This window comes from Mercenaria mercenaria, chromosome 1 (genome assembly GCF_021730395.1).
Source record: "Mercenaria mercenaria strain notata chromosome 1, MADL_Memer_1, whole genome shotgun sequence".
NCBI classification, from domain to species: Eukaryota; Metazoa; Mollusca; class Bivalvia; order Venerida; family Veneridae; genus Mercenaria; species Mercenaria mercenaria.
Window position 1 is genome coordinate 24394952 of NC_069361.1, and position 17191 is coordinate 24412142.

Genomic DNA, 17191 nt, shown 5'->3' on the forward strand with positions numbered 1-17191 from the left:
CTCGGCGTAAAAACTACATATTTTAAATTTAAAAACTGATTTTACATTAACTTACCGTACTTTTTTATCGTCAGTTTGTAGAACAATCTTTGAGTATTCAACCATATTGTTTACATATTTCTAGTCACACCGTGACGTAATAGGCGGGAGCTAAAAATTGTACCAGTAAAACCTATGCGGTTCATGCGGAAGTATACCAACGCTCGGCGTACGGCATATTAATCTGCAGGTTGTAATTTTGAACTATTTATGTATTAAAGTAAAGTATAAGACATATTTAACACAAGACATAGGTTGTAATGATTAACTGATTTTCTAAAGTACATAAACAGTTACGTAAATTACCCCTCTCTCTATTCTGCATCTATAAATTGAATAAACACATTTTATACAACAATTATCTTAAGGAATTCGTTTGAAGATAATTGATCACAATTCTGTGAGTCTAACTTCAAGAAATCAATGAATTATGATATCTGATGATTTATTTCCATTATTTTTGGAAATCTTTTCAAAAGTGTCATTAGTCCACATAGTATATCAATTACTTCGACAGCATAAGCTACAGAAAAATGCAGTACAATGGGTCCGTATAAAATGCCATGATAAGGGTTTATAGTTTATTTAAGTATAAAGAAATAGAATAATTAAAAATAAAAATGCTTTTATTCTCCATAATTCGGCCTGCAAGCTACTTTTTTAATATCAATTTTACCAGAAAATCAGTTTTAATGAGAGTAGAACACAAAACTGAACGAGTTTTAGCCTTGCATCGTCTGCTCTACTGTGACCACGTGACCATACCGGAAATGAACCGCACTGGGATAAAATTACGCGTGATGTAAACAAACGAAAGGGGACTCATTAGAGCTGATATTTTATATATATATTAAGAAATTCCCAGAGAAACGTGATATACGCCGAGCGTTGGTATGCGCCGAGCATTGGTCTGCCCACTCTAGATTAACGTTACCTTTAGGTCTGTTACCACCCCAAACACCTCATGCAACACTGGTTTTTTTTAAATCTTATGCAAGAAAAAATGATCATTTACAGAAACAATTTAATGCGCTTCTTTTCTTTTTTTTTTTTTTGCGGGGGTGGTATTTTTTGGTTGTTTTGGGTGTGTTTTTATCCCCCGACGAAAGTCGGAGGGATATAGTTTTGGCGTTGTCCGTCCGTCCGTCCTTCCGTCCGTCTTTCCGTCCGTCCGTCCGTCCGTCCGGATCCATATCTAGGAAATGGTTGGGAATATTTATTTAAAACTTCATATACATGTTCACCACTATGAGTTCTTGCGGCCCGTGAAGTTTCAGTCAGATTGCCCAAGTAACACCAGAGTTATGGCCCTTAGAAGTTTCTAGTGTTAACTATATAGGGTACTATAAATATGGCAATTTCTGCATCATAACTTCTGATATATTTGACCTAGAACTATGAAACTTAAACAGAATTTAGATCACCATAATGTGGTTGTGTACACACAATTTCATTTGGATTTATATGTAAATTAAGAGTAATTGCCCTTTAATTGTATAAAAATCCACATATTTGTACATAACAAACTTACCATTTGATAGAATTTCATTAAATATCTTTCATTCTTTTCCATGAACATTTATTGTAAACATGTGAAGTTGTGTACCCACACCTGGTCACCCCCTTACCTTGATCACACCCCCCCCCCCCCCAACCCCCCCCCCCCCCCCCCAACCCCCCAACAAAAAAAAAATATCAAAAAATCCTTATCTTAGATTCTTTTCAAACAAACTTCATATTCATGTTCACCACTATGAGGTTATGGGGCCCATCAAGTTTCAGACAGATTGCCCAAGTAACACCAGAGTTATGGCCCTTAGAAGTTTCTAGTGTTAACTATATAGGGTACTATAGATATGGCAATTTCTGCATCATAACTTCTGATATATTTGACCTAGAACTATGAAACTTTTACAGAATTTAGAGCACTATAATGTGGTTGTGCACAGATAATTTTGTATGGATTTCTTTTGTAACTTCAGAGTTATTGCCCTTTAAGCCCTTTAATTATCTAAAATTCCACATATTTGTACATAACAAACTTACCATTTGGCAGAATTTCATTAAATCTTTTCATTCTTTTCTGTGAACATTTAATATAAACATGTGAAGTTGCGCACCCACACCTGGTCACCCACTTGCCTTCCCCCCCCCCACCCCCCCCCCCCCCCCCCCCCCCCCCCCCCAAAAAAAAAAAAAAATAAAATTTTTTTTTTTCATTTCTTATTTTAGATTTTTTTCAAACCTTCCAAGTTGTACCATTCCCCCACCTCACTTCTCCACCCAGTCATGCCCACCACTGACTATGCATCCTCTGCATCCCACTTCACCCTTTTACCCTTTTTTTTTTTCATTTTTAATTTTTAATCAATATTTATAATCAACATGTGAAATTTTGTTTCCTCTCCCGTTCCCCTGCACCCCACCCCCTAAAAAAATAAATATATACATATATCTATATATATAGATATATATATTTCCATTCCTTTTTTTTTTTAAATGTTCAAACCTTCAGTTGTGACTGCACAAACCTTGCCCTCAGCCATGTTCAAGATATCTTACCTGTGTTCTCTTAAGGACATCTGTTCTTTTAAGTTCAAATGTACATGTTAAACAGCAACACCTGGTGCCAAACCACTCAAAGACAATATTTCGTTCCAGTTAAACTTCAAGCTCACATTTCAATTAACTGCATTTAATTTTAAAAGCTAAGCTTATTACAGTAAGCATATCCCATTCAAAATAAATTCTTTAGTCAGGATCAAAGTATCATACATTTATTATGTACTCTTTAATTAAACATTTGTTTTCTGTTAAATTGATTTTGACTAATGAAATTATTTGCTTTTTATAAACATCCTTAACTTTTTGCCGGATATATCTTTTTGCCATTCCTCACCAGAAACCCTTTCGGCGAGGGATACCAATTCATCGAATTTGCTTGTTTTGTTTTGTTTTGTTTTTTAACAATTTGGTACATATATTAGCAGAAGCAATGGTTTGTTAAAGCTCAGTATAAAATTCACACGATAACATGCATGGAGCTTAAATCTATTGAACTGGAGTGTCCTGTAAGCAAAAGTAATCGCCTTTTTATTCAGAGTTCAGTTTGATGTTCAATATATAGACTCTTCTGTCAATTAAGGAAATCAGCATGATTTGCTTTACTTTTTTTAAAATCAAACCCTGACGAGTGTCATGTTGCGTGTCTGGTGGCCAATCATATAGGCGGCAAGGGTTTAATACACTGACGGAAATTTTCGAAGAATAATTGTTTTCATTTCACGATAATAATGATATTTTGTTATAACAGTGTTCCCTGATCATTGTCCATGCATATTTCATTTCATAAAATTTCATAGTAATTCATCTGCTACAGTTTCCAAATATTAGTACACAATTTTAATTTATTTTTATTCGCACATATGTACAAGACACATTGATTATGTATTCTTTTAAATATTTGTTATTTATTTGGAAAATTGATATTACAAAATATTAGAGATTTCCATATTATTTCTTTTTATATGTCATAATGAGAGATACAGACAAGTGGAAGACGAAGAGGAAAAGTGGGTCTTTGGTACCCAACTATTGTTTTACCACTTCCAGATGATCTAGAGAGGTTACCCATATGAAGCTAGCCTAATGTGTTAGGAACTGATATAACATAATACGCATATTATGTAGGCATAGTACTAGAGCCGATTTACGCAATCGAATACCGCCGGAAGTAGAACATTTATGTCAACACCGGTTTCGTATTTTCACGTGAAAACGGCCGAAAACTGAGAGGTTATCAACAAATTATAGGTTTACGGGTACCATGAGGATTTTTCATGCATTTAAACGGTAAGTATAATGTTTATGGATTATTCAATACAGTATGAAAGTAAACTGTTACGCTTTAAATGGAAATTATGAAAGAAAAGTCGATAAGAATATATTGACTTTCTACTTTCACTTTCATTGTCGCTTTTTAAATTGCCCAAAAGTGATCTTTCTATTAATTTGTTTTTTCTTGTTTTTTGTTTGTAGATACATAATCCTATGGCAAATTAATGTGTGAAGTGACAGCTTATTTAAAGCATCTGTTATTAACTGGGCCTAAGTTTACCGATTTTTCCTTTTAGAGTGACCTTTGACCTTATATTAGCTTATAGTCTGTTCTATGTATTTTAGCTGTAGTCAGAACAGAATGTAATTGAGATAAAATGAATTTTCAAAATAAACTGTTGCAAATTTTAGGAAAAGAATAATATAATATATTTATTATAAGTTTTTGAAATATTATATTATAATTACCTCATTTCAGAAAGAATTACAAGCGAACAGATGACACATTAAAGTGGCTGCAGAAGCTTGAAAAGTTAAATAGTGCAGGGGCAGTCAAAACAGTGGGATAATACTTCTATGTAATTTCTTTTTAAAGGCAATTTATACAGGATGGAAGGGTATCTCATACAATGTTTTACAATTTACATGTAGTTTTATCTCTCTTTATGATGTTGAGAGTAAACAAGTCAGTGACATCTAATTAACACTTCGTCATGTAAACTATTGACAGTTGATATATATATATATATATATATATATATATATATATATATATATATATATTATACAACATTTGATAAAATGCAATTGCCTATCAATATTAAAAAGAGCAAACAGTTGACAATTAACAGGCAGGTCATTCTTTTAAATGACACCATAAATAAACTTTCATAATTTGTTTTTCTTCAACTTCTGGATTTAGACTGGAAGCCATTCCAAACTATGAACTGGTAAATTATATAAGGAGTCATGTAATGATTATGGATGGGATACATTATATGTTAATGGACAATAATAATTTAAAATAATAATATTTTTTAAGATCAAGGTGTTAAGGTGATTTTATAAAGATGGTGTTATGGTTTTTACATGATGATTGTTAACTGTTCACAGATTTTATCATTTATATATTTCAGAGGGTCCAACATGTCTAGTAAGGCTGACAGAAGTGAAAGATGGTCTGATGGTACAATGATGTACAAATGATACTCTTTAACAAGTTGAACATGTCAAGGGTAATAAAATGCCAGTTATTAAAATTATATTCCCCTAAACATTTAACAGATACACATTGTAAATGTCATTAAAATGATTTTATGAAGTTTCATGAAGGATGGTACAGCCAACCATTTTGAATCGAGAAATTTTGACTTAGGTAAAGATATCTATTCAGACTTCTTATCTCTTAGCCTTTCATATGATACAGAGATAAAAGAACTACTATTGTCAGCCACTAACCATGTTTCAAAGCTTTTAAATACACTATAGCATTAACCATTTTGTTTAAATATCTTTTTAATGCAATGTTTTTTTTTGATATCTGTCACTTGATGTTTTCAATGGATTAGAGTCATAATTTAATGTAAATCTGTAAATTTCAGTAATTGAAGTACAAAATATGTAGGAAGCTGTTTCTTTATTTCAGTGTAAAATGTTCTGTGGATTCATATGATGAGAATGCCAGTGTTGATCTGTATGACTTAATTAAACACAGATATTGATACCTTCAGGTAATTGTTTACAATATTCAAAGAGTTACAATGTAATTCAGTTATTGATTTGGTATATATCACTTCTAGAGGCTTGTGTAAAGTTTATTTCACATGAGACCAAGGGTCAAGTATGATATATAAACTTTACACTTACAAAAAGAAATTATACAGTACCAAAACAAAAAGAAATTATACAGTACCAAATAATTACAGACTTATGAATGTAACTTTCCAAATATCTTACATTTTTCTCCTGAAATTAATTTAAAAGGTAAACACAATTCTATTGTTATAAGCTTAAAAAGGTGAATGTAAGATATAAATTATGAAATGTCAAGTAAAAGGTGTGTTTTTTTTTTCAAAGTATTTAAGATATAGAATAAAATATAGCCTGCCATCATAATATTCCAAAATAAAAAGTGTCATACATATATTTTTGGTCAAATAGTAAGGTCAAGTGAGTGACTTAGGGTCACTATTGGCCTCTTCATATATTGTACTAAAATGGGTCTTATGCATAAGATATGTTGAAGTTTTATTAATCTAGTAACACTTTTATTCTACCTTATATTCAGAAATATACATATTTTGAATATTAAAGAGCTGCAGACACCTCGAATACAGAGTAACTACAATATGCATTTCTTTCTTCAGATATATACCTGTGAAATCTTCAGTGTCACCGTTCAGCTATTGTTCAAGATCAGTGTCTGCAGCTTGCACAGTTTAGTATAGAGGAGCCTTCTGAATCAACTTTGTTACATATTTGCTGTTATTGTAGGACACGCATGTAGAGAGCAGCAAGTCCTGTTCAGCCGTGCATGTAAATGTGATTCAGAAACTTTGAGAATATGTAATACACTGTTATAATTTTCAAAATACTGTGTCTTGTAGTGTATCAGTACTGTTTTGTCTCAGTTTATAGCACAGTATGTTCACAAATCAAACATAAGACCATAGTGATCAGTATTATTAAAATCATTAATTATTTGTATGGTGACAAAATTTAATTTCATGCAATACCACAGTAAAATGTTTGATAATTTTCGCTTTTAAAGTTGTAAGTTTAAGGTTGGCATAAATTGTTTTTTTTCTTTCATAAATCTAAAAAGTGATTGGACATTATAACTGCAATATTATTTTAGTATGACAAAGTTTATATTGAACTAAAACACTAATGTAAATTTTTGAACTAATCAATACATTTTCTTCAGTCTTAAAACATTTGTTTATCGTACGTGTCATGGCCCATAACTCCTCCATATTACTTGTGTTTTGTCCTTTTTCATTTCACTGAAGAATAGGTAGAGGTATTGCACATCCATTTTTTAGCATCCTGATTTTGTAAAGTGTTGTATGTAAGGTTTTCTCTTGGAATTATGTCTCATCTAAAGGTGGGGAGAGGTATTAATTATGCCTTCTCGTCTATCCGCATTAAGCCTGTCTGGCTTTAAGAGGACAAGCTGCTGGCCAGATTTTGATGAAATTTCACAGGACTGATCAGTACCAAGCATAATGTTGTGCATATCGCTTGCATGTTTCGTTTTGATGCACTAAATTGCAGCCATAGCTAAAAATAGAAAAATCTTGTCGGCTTTCACAGGTTAAAACTACTTAACAGATTTTGATGAAACTTCACAGGAGTGATCAGTACCAAGTACATTTTTGCATATCACCAACACTTTCCATTTTGCTGCACAAAATAGCCGCCACAGCTAAAGGTATACATAGGTGGGAGACATGTTTTGTCATAAAAATACCTAAAGCACCTTCCACTTTGTTAATGAAAAATGTAACAAACATCTTACAATTGCAAACTGTAATAATTTGACATTAAATGCACTATCTATAGCTCCATAACTACATTTGGCTTTTTTCATAATTATTGCCCTTTTCTTACCATAGCAATATTTTGTGTAACATGTTACCTCATTAAGCATCATAAGATCAGAAAGTTCTATGACTCGGACATGTTGGCCCTTTTGTACTTGTCATGAGTATGTTTTCAGTATTTTAAATTGTCATTACTTTTTGTTGTGCCAGTTTACGGAAATGAAGACTTAGTTGTCCAAATGGTGTGCCTGTGCCTGTGCCTGTCCTGATTTGTTTGTCTGGACAATATATTATTGATCAGTCTTCACGAAACTTTGCAGGTTAATTTCCTGAAGTTCCCTGTCAACTTGGATAGTGGCACGGTTACTTTAGAAACACTACAGTGATGTAACCACTGTACCAGTCAAACGTTTTGTATTTCAGATTTTATATCACATTACAGGCTACTGGTCTTTAGCAGCCTCCATAAAACTTTCATAAAAGTTTCCAAAAATGTTGTATTTTGATTTGAACTGGCATTATTCAAACAGTAAGAAGTAGTACTATAAGGCAACATGTGACCTCTTTTCCAGTACTTTTTGATTTTCTCTGTTACTATGAAATTGCCTTTTTCTAGAAATTGGTTGGCTTATTTTTGATGATCTTATGTTTTTAATCAATTGTGGCTATGTTCTTTATCTCATGAAAAGTTTAATTTTTGTATAATTCATTTTTTTTACTGTCAACAAAGTGCAATACCACATACTTATCACTTTCATTAACATACCTGTACTATTTTCATAAAACATTATATAAATCATTATATTTCATATAAACAGAATTAAATAAATATTTAAGAACATCAGTGTTTTCTTTGATTGCTACATGAAACAGACCATAGGTCAATTTAGGGTCAATTCTGACACTTTATATGCAAATTGATAAGGGAGATAACTAGTACTGTCTTAAGTAACCAATATTTAGTTACACAGTTACCTTTCCTTTACACAGGTAGGACTATCTGTTGTTGATCATCTTTTGAACATTATTCCATTACTGATGACAGAACATTGAAAATAAAAGTTGATGTATCATGAAATGACATCATATATGACAATATTTACTTTTTTATTCCATTTTTTAAATATTCTTTAAATTAGGTACAATGCCTACTTCTTAAATAACTGGTGAAACAAACTTTGTATTTTTGCTTTAACGTACATTGCACCAGAATCGTCAGTCGTGCACGAAATTTATAATGTTGATATTTTTGAGAAATAACAGAATGAAATATTAGAATACTCAGAATATGGAAGAACCATGTTACTTGGTGACTTTAACTGCAGAATTGGACAGAAGAAAGATTATATTGAATTTGAAAGACTGATTGACTATGATTTCACGGACAGATTAAACGATAATCCGCCTCCACGCCGGTCGCCGGACAGAGGTCAAATCGTTTTGGTGATAATTTGATTGACCTCTGCAAAACAGTTAATATGTGCATTTGTAATAGTCGGATTGAAAATACCCCGGGGAAATTTACATGTATGACAGCGAATGGCGAAAGCGAAATTGACTTAGTTCTTACAAGATACTCGAACTTTAACTGCATAAAAAATTTGGAAGTTGGTGATTATACAGCATATTCAAATCATACACCGGTATCATTTTCGCTGAAGATCAATACTATACCAGTTACACAAAAAGTAGAAGTTTTATATTTTCAAAGTGGAATGATGAACATAGGCAAAGTTTTCGATATGATATTAGCCGTGATATAAACTTATTAAATGAAACAATCAATAAGATGGAAAATAACGAGATTTCTATAGACGAAACAGTAGAGGCATTTAGTGAATTTATCTTGAGCAAAGCAGACACATATTTTAAAAAGTCTGTAACTGTAAATGATAAAACATTTTTCATAGATACTAATTTAAATGAAAATAAGCGATGGTTTAATGCGGAATGTCTTGAAAAGAAGCAAATATATCATGATGCATAGCAACAGTTTATATGCAGTAAGAATGACCAAACCAGAATAAATTTGTTACAATCGAAGAAAGATTACAAAATTAATACTGTGTTAGGAAATCGAAGAATGTCTATAATATAAAACGATGTGTTGAAATGAATAAAATGCGAAGGAAAAAACCTAGAGATTTCTGGAAAATGTTCAAAAACAGCAGTAAGTCAGGAAGCGGTGACGTGCCGATAGAACAATTTTATAATCATTTCAAGAACATTGCGTCTGAAAAGCGATCAGGGGAAAACGAAGAAACTGTGCAATTTGTGCAAAATTTTGATGCCAATGAACACTCTTCTACTTTCTACGAATTGGATGAGCCAATATCGCGGGATGAAATCTTAGCGGCTACAAAAAAGCTGAATAGAAACAAAGCACCAGGATTAGATTCTTTGTTGTCTGAATATTTTGTAGAATCGCTGGACTTAATAATTCAACCGCTAGAATCACTTTTCAATAAAATATTGCTAAGTGGAACTTTTCCAGAGCAATGGTCTAAAGGAATTATTATCCCAGTTCATAAGAATGGACCAACTGACAATCCTAATAATTACAGGGGCATAACACTGGTTAGTTGTTTCGCTAAATTATTCATGACAGTTGTGAACAACAGATTAAAACGTTGGGCGGAAAATAATGATGTCATCACTGACGCGTAATTTGGTTTCAAGTCTAATTTTAGTACTACTGACGCTATTTTTTTGTTAAATGAAATTATACAGGATCATTTGCGGAAAAGTTCTAAATTGTACTGCTTGTTTCTGGATCTCAAGAAAGCATACGATTTCATTGACAGAACATCTTTGTGGTTAAAATGATAAAACGTGGCATTGATGGTAAACTTCTACAAGTTATTCGAAGTTTATATACTAACGTAAAATCATGTGTAAGGCAATTCAGTACCCTTTCAGAGTTTCTCAAATATGACGTGGGATTATTTCAAGGAGAGATTTGTTCACCGTTCCTCTTTTCTTTATTGATAAATGACTTAGAAATAGAACTGCAGAGTAACCTTAATTCGGGGATTAATCTAGATCAAATATCGTTATATCTAATCCTTTTCGCAGACGATGGAGTGATTATGTCCGAAACAAGCGAAGGTCTTCAGGGTTTAAAACGGTATTGTGAAAAATGGAGTTTAACGGTAAATGTACAAAACACGAAAATAATGGTCTTTCGAAAAGGAGGAAGATTATCTGATAATGAGAAATGGTGGTACGGAGATGAAGAAATAGAGATTGTAGACAATTTCAATTACTTAGGAATGGTTCTCACCTCCGGTGGCTCATTCCGTACAGCGACAGTGACATTGGCTGGAAAGGGTCTTAAAGCTGTAGGAACGTTGTTTTCTATGACTAAGGGCATGATGGTACCAACAAATATAATGTTTAACCTGTTTGACTCCTTTGTAAATTCGGTACTCTCGTACTCCAGTGAAGTATGGGGGTTTTCAAATGCTGACTGTATCGAACGTGTTCATAGGAAATTTTTGAAGTGGATGTTTAATGTAAAAATGTCTACTAATAATACAAGACTATATGGTGAATCTGGAAGATTACCATTGATATATGAAAGAAAAGTGAGACTTATAAAATATTTTCTAAAATTGCATAGTAGATATGAAAATTGTATATTAAATGTATATTTGGAAAATATGTTAAAGTTGACGGAAAACAATATTGATAATTGGTCACTGAACATGAAAAATATGCTGCATCAGCTAGGATTTGGTGAGGTCTGGGTTTTTCCCAGATCTGTAAATATTAACCTGTTTTTGCCTGTTTTAAAACAAAGGCTAAAGGATACATTTATATCCAGCTGGTCTGAAAACTTGAACAGTTATCCATCCCTTTACCTGTATAAGGAAATGAAACAAACGTTTGGAATGGCTGAATATCTTGAAGTGTTAAACAGTTTGAAATATAAACGTGCAATTGCTAAAATAAGACTCGGCTCACATGATCTGTTGGTAGAGAAAGCTAGACATAGTACCAACCCAATTCCACGAAAGGAAATACTGTGTTCGTTTTGTGCTTTAAATGATATAGAGGATGAATTCCATTTCATTTTAAAATGTACATTGTATAATGATTTAAGGAAAAAATACATTAAAATGTATTACTATAGGAATGCAAGTGTTTACAAATTTATCGAATTGTTAAATTGTTCAAACAAGTCAGTGCTTAATAAGCTAGCCTTATTCATTACTAAGGCTTTTAAACGAAGACAATCTAATATCAGAATTGAGATGGGTTAACTTAAATATAAAACTTTAATGCAATGTTATGTCAGAAGAATTTTGCATTATGTGTTTCTCGATATATAATATGTTTGTGCTCCATATATGTTTTTACGCATGCTTGTGAATATATATGTGTGTTTATGTCGATGAGCTGTTTATGCTAAAGACTAATAAAATTTATGTTATGTTATGTTTATGTTATGTAATTTTGATTTAACTTTATTTTCATTTTTCATATTATAGTCAATTTTATTTATTTTCTTGTAGACATAGCAAGTAATCACCTCCTCCTCATTCAAAAATAGTAATAGCTAGATAAAACAAAGTCATGTTTACAGTTAAATTGTTTGTTTTTTTTTCAACCACTTTAATAACGTTTTCCAATAAAGCATATTCGGGGCTGAGCCTGAGGATAGAGCCATTAAGGAAACGGCATCCGATCTGGAGTTGATGGATGGCTACCCTAGGATGCGTGGAAGTACGCAATTAACAAAAGGATTTACCTTTTTGAAAATGTTGTAAAAAGATACGAACCTCCAGAAGTAACGGAAATAACACCAGTTCGACAGGATGGAGCTGGAGTTGGAGCTGGAAGAGTGCCACAGATAGACGCCGAGGGACCGGTGCAGAGGGTCGAGCGAACTATTAAGGTTAAAAAATCAGCCCCGAATATGTATTATTGGAAAACGTTATTAAAGTGGTTGAAATGAAAAGACAATTTAACTGTAAACAAGACTTTGTTTTATCTAGCGATTTCTATTATCGAATGAGGAGGAGGTGATTTCTTGCTATGTCTACAAGAAAAGAAATAACATTGACTATAATATGAAAAACGAAAATAAAGTAACATGAAAATTACAAAGTTTGTTGACATTTTTTTCACCAGTTATTTAAGAAGAGATCATGTTCCGCCTTACCGCACACAGTGTAATTGAAACCGCTTGAAAGCTCAATAGTGAAAAGGCTTAAATATTACAATCGTTAAATTACCACTTTGTCATTTGATCCTCGGGTATTGTTATATCAATTAATGGGCTAAATTGAATAAATTTGATTGTAATCGATATCTCGTAATATAAAGTGAAAGTGGGTGAGGTTTATGTCTATACAATTCTTTTATGATAGGACAATAGAAAATTAATTAGGAAATGATTATGGATAAAACAATGAAATATTGACAATGAAAAATAAAAACTAGGCTGACAATAAAAAGAATACCGTTATATAATATCCTCTTTTGTCTAAAAATAGAGAATCTGGGTGGTAACGGAATGTTGGGTGCGACCGTGACGTCATGGAAATTACCTACTCTCCTTTGTTTTTTGGAATGTTGGGTCCTGTCCGCCATATTGTTGCACGATTGTGACGTCATGTGTTTTTCCGCGTAACGCGATAACCTCGCCTCCAAAGCTCATATTGTTCGTGCGCAGTCATAGGATACCACCCCATTGTTCCTGCGCAGTCATATGACACTCTTCCCATTGTTCGTGCGCGGTCATTGATGACGTCATAGGGTCACGTGATAGCCTCGCAGCCTCGCAGGCATTCTGCCCAACTCATTGTTATATACTACTGAAATGTTTTGACTCAAAGTTTGTATGTCAGTCACATCGCTTTCCTGTAAAACAGCTGAAACTTACACCGAGTTTGTTCAAAGAATCTTCCTGGTTTACAACAGACAGGACGCTTTTTTGACTTTCTGGAAGAAATGAGAGGGATTCATGACAAAAGAAGGGTATTTTCTGGAAACACAAGGAAACGGCGATTCCGTGGCCGTACTGTTCCTTTCGATATATAAATGAATAAGGAAGAAATTTCCATGTGTTAGGTTGAACCGAGAAGAAATGTGTTTGTTGGAGGATCTCTCCAGGTCACGTGATTATCTGCATTGTAAGAGATATAAGAAGATAAAAGGATTCATTGGATTTGCTCTAGTCAGCATTGCTTTCGTCGTAGCCGAAAATTGCTCGTGAAAATATCATTACAGATTTGTCAGCTTCAGCTTCTCAAACGCTTGTGCAGACCGACGGTTGGCAACCGGCAAGGATTGTAGAAAATGTCCTCTTCTACAAATTGTAAAAGTCAGAACAGACCGTTTCTGTGCTGATGGTTATTCGTTTTGTCAACAAATGCTAACAAATAAGTTTACGCATGATATTTGCTAAGGCAAGAGGATTCATATAAATCGGGATGCGGGATACATGAATTGGCTTACATTCTTATTGACAACACGGTCAAATGCAACAATGACACAGATGCTGATAAAACAAGTCGAAATATGAACCTTAACATTCTTTCTAACACATTTTAGGCTATATATATTTTCTTGCTAGTTTTATTTACAGGGTGTATCATAACAATGTAGACATTGTCATTAAGGGGACGCAGACATTGAAATTAGAAAAAAGTTGGTAGGGTATGATAAAATTTATCTGCAAAGAGTACAAGGTTTCGGCACTTGAAATGGATAGTTTCAACTGTATTATTGCACAAAGGAATGTTAACTAAAATAAAGATGAAAAAACTCAGTAAGAAAGTTATTGTTGAACTACATACGACTCATTGGGAAAATTCAAAGTCAAAAATTAATAAGTTTTGTGTGAAAATAATAGCACTTGTCCAAACATTCTCAGTATCCTATACTTATTTAAAGAAGAAAAAGCGAAATAAGTTCTCTATCTTTATTTTCATTTTGCATACCGTAAGCTAGAGCACAGTATTTAGTTTGTTTACAAAGTAGTGCATATGAAAAGATACGTGTATGATGATCAAAGAAGGCCACATTCCAAAACTAAAGGAGTATATTCCTCTTAATACATTTAACGATTATGGTTACAGAAGTCGAGTTGTTTGCAATTAGGGCTTAGAAATGATTCCATTATTAATTTTCAACTTAGTATTAACGAAACACAATGCACTTAAATATCGAAACACATTCAACAAACTTTTGAAAATGAATTTTCTGAAAAATCTTTGAAATATGGCATGAAATTTGGTTGAGAGGTCGAATCAATGGGAATACGTGCAAAATAACTTTCAAATCTCATTCACAAAACTTACTAATACAGAGCAGGAACGTCAATGATCAAAACTAGACAAATATACAATTAGCCAAACTTTTATTCCATTGAAAATGTGTGTTCGAATTCTCCACCATACTTTTCATTACTCTGTTTCCACGTGTTGCACGAGACTGCTGTCATTCACGTAAAAGTTGGGGTCAGACAAGTTGTAAATGCAATACCATCAAACCGTAATTAATTGATAATGCAGTTCAAGGAAATATTTGTCTCATAATGTAATGAACAAGTAGAATGTTGTATTAACAACTATACACTTACACTGATCTGAGTAGCTGTCAGTTTATATGTGACTTTATTAATTCATTTTGTATTTGTTATTGTTGTCAAAACTATAACGGAAGTGCCTCACAACTGAAAGTTGAAATGAGTTTGATTCGGATAATAGTCCGCTGTAAGTAACCTTTTTTCGATAACCATATACATATCTTTCAGTTGTTTTACATGTTAAATGAAAACCTGTGATAATTAACATAACTGCAGAATGATTATTTTACCCTAAGAAGAATCTTTGTTTATACGCAAAGATAAATAAATTGAAGAGCAGCGAAGGCTGTAGCCGGAGGGATGTTATTGTCTTCCAAGGCCATTATCACTCAACGGCAACTATCTTCCATGTATTTACTTTCATTACAAGATTAACTATAACACAGTACGGAAAGTTTACTATGTCATTTTATGGGTTCTAGCACCTACTGACAATAATTTGCAACCTTGGAACATTGGAATAGGGTAGAGAAAGGGATGGAGATGTTGGGCAAGGATGGATATTCAGCAGGGAAAGCCACGCTCCAAGCAGTATAAGCATGGACTCGTACAATACCAACACATACTCACATCACAGCAAAACAACAAACAACTATAGCAAAACGAAGGAACACAGTGGGGCACTGCTCAGGGAAGACCTGAAAACGGTTTAATTTAGTCTGTTTATGAGAGGTAATTAAATGTGTAACACCCTTCAAGCCCCTATCACCAAGCGGATTTCCATCACAAATGAACAACGCCATAATATCGTCATATTTCAATTTCTATTAAACTCTGTGAAAAGATCTGATAGCGTAGAACTCTATCAAGCAGCAACATTATAGCAGATTCGGAATGATTTTTTCAGTTCATAAGAGTTTATGAAATGTTCAACATCCATCCCGCCCCCTATCATCGGCTTAAGCGGAATTCAGTTACAGTAAAATTGAATGTTCTCTGGGATCCCAAAGGTCCAGAAAATATAACAACACTGAGTCAATTTTTTACAGCTGCCACATGGCACTTAAACAGAGCTGTTGTGATAGGTAATAAAATCTGCAAAATGATCCTTTGGAAGCATAGACCGCAACCAAGCAACATAATAACAGACAGGGTTTGACGGCCTGTTTATGAGAGGTAATGAAACGTGCAACACCCTAAAGCCCTCTAGCACCGGCATAAGCAGAATTCTATTACAGTAAAATTGCCAAGCTAAAGGTGTGGAAGACATGGGAATAAACTATAATGCGAGATATCTGTCGTCTTCATTTGCTATTAACTCCCTTATAGTAACTGAGCATATTATATGAAGTTGGACAGAAAACATTTTCAGACAAATATTGAATCTTGCATAAATGAAGTCATTCTCTCTATTAACGTATTCATTCCAAGCTCTTCCCAACTTTCACCGCCGATAGATCCGAGCATTTTAAGTTGGAAGTCAAAAGAATTGTACTACTTATGTGCTACTGGTACTTTTTAAAGAAGGGACTTTACATTGGCCAGTGTTTCTTAACCGCGGACCAAACCACATATGAAGACGCTATAGTATGGACATACGGATCAATAAAGAAACAGCTGCAACAACGTTCTAAACCCTAACCCTGCTAAAGTTCTGTAATGAACTTGCCCATCTTCCATTAAATGTTACAAAAGGTGCTAACCAAAAAGATACTAACTGAAAGTCGAACAGTGCATGTCATGATCAGTCTGCTCGAATGTGCAGGCTGATCATGATCTTCACTTGTCGCAAAGGTAAAACCAATCTTGTCCAGCATGGTAAGGGTTAAACATACATTTGTTTCAGTGGAGTACTGCAATATATTTTTTATATTAATTTTCACGTTAAACTTAAATTCAGATGAACTATTTTTAACTTAACTGTTGGTTAAATGAAACGGAAGAAAAAAAATCAAATGATTATCCAGTGTTGATTGCCTATCTATGTTAAACAATGTTAATAATATCGCGTACTTCATTCTAAAGTGCAAGACAGATATTTATTCTTCAAATGAGTTGATTGAGTTTATACAACTATTTTTATCGATAAAATTTATATCGCCACTTATTGCAAACAAAAGCTCACCTGAGCACAAAGTACTCAGTGTGAGCTATTGTGATCGCTTACCGTCCGTCCGTCCGTCCGTCGTCTGTCAACACTTTCCTTTAAACAACATCTCCTCCTAAACCACCA

At 33.4% G+C, this 17191-nt stretch overlaps 1 long non-coding RNA gene across 2 annotated transcripts; it reads left to right on the forward strand.

Moving 5' to 3' along the window:
* The first annotated feature begins 3761 nt into the window (after positions 1-3761).
* On the forward strand, positions 3762-8455 carry LOC123545718 (uncharacterized). Of its 2 annotated transcripts, none has more exons than XR_006685426.2 (5): positions 3762-3891; positions 4355-4493; positions 5013-5111; positions 5522-5606; positions 6243-8455. It is a non-coding gene; the product is annotated as an uncharacterized LOC123545718 (long non-coding RNA). The 2 variants fall into 2 exon arrangements; XR_006685425.2 differs by having other exon boundaries at positions 3763-3891; positions 4355-4454; positions 6243-8454.
* The last annotated feature ends 8736 nt before the right edge of the window (positions 8456-17191 follow it).